This window comes from Triticum urartu, chromosome 7, assembly GCF_003073215.2.
Source record: "Triticum urartu cultivar G1812 chromosome 7, Tu2.1, whole genome shotgun sequence".
In the NCBI taxonomy this organism is placed as follows: Eukaryota; Viridiplantae; Streptophyta; class Magnoliopsida; order Poales; family Poaceae; genus Triticum; species Triticum urartu.
This window is the reverse complement of record NC_053028.1, coordinates 451575370-451584165: the sequence shown is the minus strand read 5'-3', so window position 1 is coordinate 451584165 and position 8796 is coordinate 451575370.

Genomic DNA, 8796 nt, shown 5'->3' with positions numbered 1-8796 from the left:
TAAGGTTAGCCTCTACGATCTCGTGGTAGATCAACTCTTATAATACTTATATCATCAAGAACAATCAAGCAGGAAGTAGGGTATTACCTCCATCAAGAGGGCCCGAACCTGGGTAAACATCTTGTCCCCTGCCTCCTGTTACCATCCGCCTTAGACGCACAGTTTGGGACCCCCTACCCGAGATCCGCCAGTTTTGACACCGACAAGGAGCGTGATCTCGCGGCGGCATGTTCGGCGATTTATCAACAAGATCTGTGACGTTATCACAGCCGCCGGGTTAAGACCAGAACTTTTCAAGAAGGCGATCTGGTGCTCCGGCTCATCCAGGATCAGACTGATATGCACAAGTTGTCCCCACCTTGGGAAGGACCTTTGGTGGTCCGCAAAAATCTGCACAACGGATCATACTACCTTATCGATGTTCGAGACCACAAAGACTCACGTAAATCGGAGGAGGAGACCCAACGGCCGTGGAATATAGCTCATCTTCGGCCTTACTCTACTTGAGCCAGATGCTCTTCTTATGTACATAATTATGACAATGTATATATTATGATCAATATAATAAACCGGAGCCTCAGCTAAAGCGGGGTCTCTGTTGTTTTTTACATCATGTGTGCTTACATGGGGGTCTTCTGTTTATAAAGCGGAGTTCTATTGATCCGGCTTATAAAGCCACGCATATCAAAGGAAATCACTGGGGGGCTAGGTCGTATTTGAACCATAGCTACACCTCTTGATCGGCTTAAGGCCAAAAGGGAAATCACTAGGGGGCTTGGTCGTATTCGAACCATAGCAACACCTCTTGATCGGCTTAAGGCCAAAAGGAAATTATGTGGGGCCAAAGAGAGTGTTGCAACAGCACAACTCAAACATAGGCACCCACCGAGCACAGCTCAAATGTTGCTTGGGGGCTCTTTGCTTCTCAAAGAACAAAAGCTTGCACCCTTGCAATAGGCTATCAAGGCAGGCTTGGAAGCCAGGTATATTCACCTAAAACCCTGGGTTATCCTGCCTTTTAAGTAAGCCACTCCGTCCAGGTAAACCTGGTATGACCCGCTAATACGTCTCCAACGTATCTATAATTTTTGATTGCTCCATGCTATATTATCTACTGTTTTGGACTATACTGGGCTTTATTTTCCACTTTTATATTATTTTTAGGACTAACCTATTAACCGGAGGCCCAACCCAGAATTGTTGTTTTTTTGCCTATTTCAGTGTTTCGGACAAACAAAATATCAAACGGAGTCCAAATGGAATAAAATCTTCGGGAACGTGATTTTCTCATCGAACGTGATCCAGGAGACTTGGACCCTACTCCAAGGAGTCAAAGAGGAGGTCATGAGGGTGGGGGGCGCCCCCCCTAGGGCGCGCGCCCCTGCCTCGTGGGGCCCTCGGTGCTCCACCGACGTACTCCTTCCTCCTATATATACACACGTACCCCGAAACGATCAGAACAGGAGCCAAAAACCTAATTCCACCGCCGCAACTTTGTGTATCCATGAGATCCCATCTTGGGGCCTGTTCCAGAGCTCCGCCGGAAGAGGGCCGTCATCACGGAGGGCTTCTACATCATCCTAGCCCCTCCTATGAAGTGTGAGTAGTTTACCTCAGACCTTCGGGTCCATAGTTAGTAGCTACATGGATTCTTCTCTCTCTTTGAATCTCAATACAAAGTTCTCCCCCTCTCTTGTGGAGATCTATTCGATGTAATCTTCTTTTTGCGGTGTATTTGTTGAGACCGATGAATTGAGGGTTTATGATCAAGTCTATCTATGAATAATATTTGAATCTTCTCCGAATTCTTTTATGTATGATTGGTTATCTTTGCAAGTCTCTTCGAATTATCCGTTTGGTTTGGCCAACTAGATTGATAGTTCTCGCCATGGGAGAAGTGCTTAGCTTTGGGTTCGATCTTGCGGTGTCCTTTCCCAGTGACAGAAGGGGCGGCAAGGCACGTATTGTATCGTTGCCATCGAGGATAACAAGATGGGGTTTATTTCATATTGCATGAATTTATCTCTCTACATCATGTCATCTTGCTTAAGGCGTTACTCTGTTTTTAACTTAATACTCTAGATGCATGCTGGATAGCGGTCGATGAGTGGAGTAACAGTAGTAGATGTAGAATCGTTTCGGTCTACTTGTCACGGACGTGATGCCTATATACATGATCATGCCTAGATATTCTCATAACTATGCTCAATTCTGTCAATTTCTCAACAGTAATTTGTTCACCCACCGTAGAATACTTATGCTCTTCAGAGAAGCCACTAGTGAAACCTATGGCCCCCGGGTCTACTCTCATCATATCAATCTCCATCACTTTAATCTTGCTTTTCTTTTTACTTTGCCTTTACTTTTTACTTTTCATCTTTATACCAAAAATACCAAAAATATTATATCTATCAGATCTCACTCTCATAAGTGACCATGAAGGGATTGACAACCCCTAATCACGTTGGTTGCGAGTAGCTATCGTTTTGTGCAGGTACGAGGGACTTGAGCGTGGCCTCCTACTGGATTGATACCTTGGTTCTCAAAAACTAAGGGAAATACTTACGCTACTCTGCTGCATCATCCCTTCCTCTTCGGGGAAAACCAACGCAAGCTCAAGACGTAGCAAGAAGGATTTCTGGCGCCGTTGCCGGGGAGTCTACGCAAAAAGTCAACATACCAAGTACCCATCACAATCCCTATCTCTCGCATTACATTATTTGCCATTTGCCTCTCATTTTCCTCTCCCCCACTTCACCCTTGCCGTTTTATTCGCCCTCTCTCTCTCTCTATCCTCCCTCTCCTTTCCGCTTGCCTCTTGTTTGCTCGTGTGCTAGTTTGTTTGCTTGTCGTCATGGCTAGTCTCATATCTTCTCCATTGTCTCCCGAGAGTGAAGTTCTAAATTTTAAACAAAGGGAGGGAGAAAATCTAAAAGATGCTCGGTATAGAATTTGCAATGCTCAAAATAGATCTACGAGGAAGCAATCTACCTTAGTTCTTCTCCGCAATTTTTATGTAGGTGCTAATCCTTGGTATAGATATATCCTCGATAGCATTACTGGAGGGAACTTCTTGGGTAGCCATACTTTTGATTCTTATAATGCTATGTTAGATTTATTTGGCTCACCACCTCTTTTGGTTAATGGAACCATGTTAACTTTGGAGCATGTTATGCAAAGACTTGAAATTATTGAAAATAAAGTTGCTACTATCTAATTAATTGAAAATCTAGATAAAAAGATCCACAATCAAATTACTCAATATGGATCTAAGGTTGGAATGACAAAATATTAAGGAAAAGGAACCCATAGTTAATGAGAAGATAAACTTAGATTCTACTAGAATTGATAAGCTTGGGGGTATTATTACAAACTTGGGAACCGCTTTTTCTTCCGTAAAGAATACTCCAAGTCCTCCTACTAAAATTGCCAAGCTTATGTATGTTCCTAAAAATAAGGGTGAATCATCTAGTAAGGAAACTGCGGATCTTAAATCTATAAGTGTTCATCCCAATCTTTTTGCTATCATTAAGGAACCAATTGCTACAAATGAATTTTTCGATCTTGTGCCTAAAAGTTTGATAATTACTAGAAATAAAGAAATTCCTAAGGGAAATAGATGGCTCATCGAAGAATAGCCTACCAAAGATGGCAATACCTAGATCTATCCTCGCTTTTATGCCTAGCTAGGGGCGTTAAACGATAGCGCTTGTTGGGAGGCAACCCAATTTTATTTTTATTCCTTGCTTTTTGCTCCTGTTTAGTAATAAATAAATTATTTAGCCTCTGTTTTTGGTTGTGTTTTTTTGTGTTTAATTACTGTTTGTGCCAAGTAGAACCGTTGGGAAGACTTGGGGAAAGTCTTGTTGAACTTGCTGTAAAAAAACAGAAACTTTAGCGCTCACGAGAACTGCTGTCATTTTTATTTGAAGAGTGATATTTAGTTAATTCTTTTTGCAGATGATTAACAGATAAATTCCTCACGTCCAGAAATTTATTTTAGAATTTTTGGGGTTCCATATCTTGCGCTAGCTACAGATTACTACAGACTGTTCTAATTTTGACAGATTCTGTTTTTCGTGTGTTGTTTGCTTATTTTAATGAATCTATGGCTAGTAAAATAGTTTATAATCCATAGAGAAGTTGGACTACAGTAGGTTTAACACCAATATTAATAAAGAATGAGTTCATTACAGTACCTTGAAGTGGTCTTTTGTTTTCTTTCGCTAACGGAGCTCACGAGTTTTCTATTTTGAGTTTTGTGTTGTGAAGTTTTCAAGTTTTGGGTGAATTCTTTTGATGGATTATGGAACAAGGAGTGGCAAGATCCTAAGCTTGGGGATGCCCATGGCACCCCCAAGATAATACAAGGGGACTAAAAAGTCAGAGCTTGGGGATGCCCCGGAAGGCATCCCCTCTTTCGTCCACTTCCATCGGTAATTTACTTGGAGCTATATTTTTATTCACCAACATGATATGTGTTTTGCTTGGAGCGTCTTGTATTATTTGTGTCTTTGTGTCTTAGTATGCCACAATCATCCTTGCTGTACACACCTTTTTAGAGAGCCATACACGAATTAAAATTTGATAGAATACTCTATGTGCTTCACTTATATCTTTTGAGCTAAGTGGTTTTGCTCTATGTGCTTCACTTATATCTTTTGAGCTATGTAGTTTTGCTCTATGTGCTTCACTTATATCTTTTGAGCGTTATAATTTTTCTCTATGTGCTTCACTTAGATCTTTTAGAGCACGGTGGTGGATTTGTTTTAAAGAAACTATTGATCTCTCATGCTTCACTTAAATTATTTTGAGAGTCTTAATAGCATGGTAATTTGCTTAATAATAATATGCTTGGTATTCAAGATTTCTGAAACTTTCTTTTGAGTGTGTGGAATACTAAGAAAAGATTGAAGCATGATAATTGTTTTGAGATATGGAGGTGATAATATTAAAGTCATGCTAGTTGAGTAGTTGTGAATTTAAAGAATACCTGTGTTCAAGTTTGTGATTCCCGTAGCATGCATGTATGGTGAACCGTTATGTGATGAAGTCGGAGCATGATTTATTTATTTATTGTCTTCCTTATGAGTGGCGGTCGGGGACGAGCGATGGTCTTTTCCTACCAATCTATCCCCCTAGGAGCATGCGCGTAATACTTTGCTTTGATAACTTCTAGATTTTTGCAATAAGTATATGAGTTCTTTATGACTAATGTTGAGTCCATGGATCATACGCACTCTCACCCTTCCACCTTTGCTAGCCTCTCTAATACCGCACATCTTTCGCCGGTATCATACACCTACCATATACCTTCCTCAAAACAGCCACCATACCTACCTACTATGGCATTTCCATAGCCATTCCGAGATATATTGCCATGCAACTTTCCACCATCTAGTTCATCATGACACATTCATCATTGTCATATAGCTTAGAATGATCATGTAGTTTACATAGTATTTGTGGCAAAGCCACCATTCATAATTTCTTCATACTTGCCACTCTCGATTCATTGCATATCCCGGTACACCGCCGGAGGCATCCATATAGAATCATACTTTGTTTTAGAATCGAGTTGTAAATAAATAAAAGTGTGACGATCATCGTTTAATAGAGCATTGTCCCAAAAAAAAAAGAAAGGCCGAAAAAAAGAAGGCCCCAAAAAAAGAAAATAAATAAAAAGGGGCAATGCTACTATCCTTTTACCACACTTGTGCTTCAAAGTAGCACCATGATCTTCATAGTAGAGAGTCTCTCATGTTATCACTTTCATATACTAGTGGGAATTTTACATTATAGAACTTGGCTTGTATATTCCAATGATGGGCTTCCTCAAATTGCCCTAGGTCTTCATGAGTAAGCAAGTTGGATGCACACCCACTTAGTTTCTTTTTGAGCTTTCATACATTTATAGCTCTAGTGCATCCGTTGCATAGCAATCCCTACTCACTCACATTGATATCTATTGATGGGCATCTCCATAGCCCGTTGATATGCCTAGTTGATGTGAGACTATCTTCCCCTCCTTTTTGTCTTCTCCACAACCACCATTCTATTCCACCTATAGTGCTATATCCATGGCTCACGCTCATGTATTGCGTGAAGATTGAAAAAGTTTTGAAAAAGTTAGAGTATGAAACAATTGCTTGGCTTGTCATCGGGGTTGTGCATAATTTAAATATTTTGTGTGGTGAAGATAGAGCATAGCCAGACTATATGATTTTGTAGGGATAACTTTCTTTGGCCATGTTATTTTGAGAAGACATAATTGCTTTGTTTGTATGCTTGAAGTAGTATTATTTTTATGTCAATATAAACTTTTGTCTTGAATCTTTCAAATCTGAATATTCATATCACAATGAAGAAGATTTGCATTGAAATTATGCCAAGTTGCACTCCGCATCAAAAATTCTCTTTTTATCATTTACCTACTCGAGGACGAGCAGGAATTAAGCTTGGGGATGCCTCATACGTCTCCAACGTATCTATATTTTTTGATTGCTCCATGCTATATTATCTACTATTTTGGACTATATTGGGCTTTATTTTCCACTTTTATATTATTTTTGGGACTAACCTATTAACCAGAGGCCCAACCCAGAATTGCTGTTTTTTTGCCTATTTCAGTGTTTCGGAGAAACAGAATATCAAACGGGGTCCAAACAGAATAAAATCTTCGGGAACGTGATTTTGTCACCGAACGTGATCCAGGAGACTTGGACCCTACTCCAAGGATTCAAAGAGGAGGTCACGAGGGTGGGGGCGCCCCCCCCCCCAGGGCGCGCCCCCCTGCCTCGTGGGCCCCTCGGTGCTCCACCGACGTACTCCTTCCTCCTATATATACAAACGTACCCCCAAACGATCAGAAGAAGAGCCAAAAACCTAATTCCACCGCCGCAACTTTCTGTATCCACGAGATCCCATCTTGGGGCCTGTTTCGGAGCTCCGCCGGAAGAGGGCCATCATCACGGAGGGCTTCTACATCCTAGCCCCTCCGATGAAGTGTGAGTAGTTTACCTCAGACCTTCGGGTCCATAGTTAGTAGCTAGATGGCTTCTTCTCTCTCTTTGAATCTCAATACAAAGTTCTCCCCCTCTCTTGTGGAGATCTATTCGATGTAATCTTCTTTTTGCGGTGTGTTTGTTGAGACCGATGAATTGTGGGTTTATGATCAAGTCTATCTATGAATAATATTTGAATCTTCTCTGAATTTTTTTATGTATGATTGGTTATCTTTGCAAGTCTCTTCGAATTATCCGTTTGGTTTGGCCAACTAGATTGGTAGTTCTTTCCATGGGAGAAGTGCTTAGCTTTGGGTTCGATCTTGCGATGTCCTTACCCAGTGACAGAAGGGGCAGCAAGGCACGTATTGTATCATTGCCATCGAGGATAACAAGATGGGGTTTATTTCATATTGCATGAATTTATCTCTCTACATCATGTCATCTTGCTTAAGGCGTTACTCTGTTTTTAACTTAATACTCTAGATGCATGCTAGATAGCGGTCGATGAGTGGAGTAACAGTAGTAGATGTAGAATCGGTTCGGTCTACTTGTCACGGACATGATGCCTATATACATGATCATGCCTGGATATTCTCATAACTACGCTCAATTCTGTCAATTGCTCAACAGTAATTTGTTCACCCACCGTAGAATACTTATGCTCTTGAGAGAAGCCACTAGTGAAACCTATGGCCCCCGGGTCTATTCTCATCATATCAATCTCCATCACTTTAATCTTGCTTTGCTTTTTACTTTGCCTTTACTTTTTACTTTGCATCTTTATACCAAAAATACCAAAAATATTATATCTATCAGATCTCACTCTCATAAGTGACTGTGAAGGGATTGACAACCCCTAATCGCGTTGGTTGCGAGTAGCTATCGTTTTGTGCAGGTACGAGGGACTTGAGCGTGGCCTCCTACTGGATTGATACCTTAGTTCTCAAAAACTGAGGGAAATACTTACGCTACTCTATTGCATCATCCCTTCCTCTTCGGGGAAAACCAACGCAAGCTCAAGACGTAGCACCCGTCGAACGTTTGACAAGTCAATATCATAGACCCTGAACTTGTCAATGTTAAAACGATGATTGGTTAATGATTGAGGCCCATCTTAAAAGGCTTTGAAAAATGGTTTAACTCAGTGGCCTCGCTGCCCATGAAAAGCCTCGATTTAGGGCCTGGCAGCCCATGAAAAGCCTTGCATGTTCTCTTTGTGTTTTTATTTGACAAGTTTTTTCTCCTCTGGTGAGATTTATAATATTTTATGATAAACCGGCGTTTATTGACCCGGGTTGGCTTTCAACAATAAGTTGTAAGTACATGATCAGTTAAAATCCGGTGTTTATTGACCCGATCTGGTTTTGACCACAAGTCACCAATATTATATATGGATACACCGGTGTTTATCATAGCCCGGTACGGTTTTATCATAAACCGGCAAAACATGGAAGGAGTTATAAATACTCAGGATTGGGGTTATAGCCCTAACTATACAAAAGTTGGTCAACCAACAGAGTGATTCAATATCACAGGTATGCTTTCTTTCGTCTTTGATTATTTTCAAAGTACAGCCTTCATTATAAACCCCGGCTATATCTTTGGGCATCATGACCCGTCCAGCGGTAAACCGCTAGGACACTTTCAAACTTATTGTATGCAGGAACAATTTGAATAACACCGTTACGGGTTACGAAACATAACATCTCCTAAAGCATGGTGGATTCACAGTATCAGGAAAAATAAGTATGCATGATGGCATGGCAGACCAAGTGTTTTCAACTAGCCT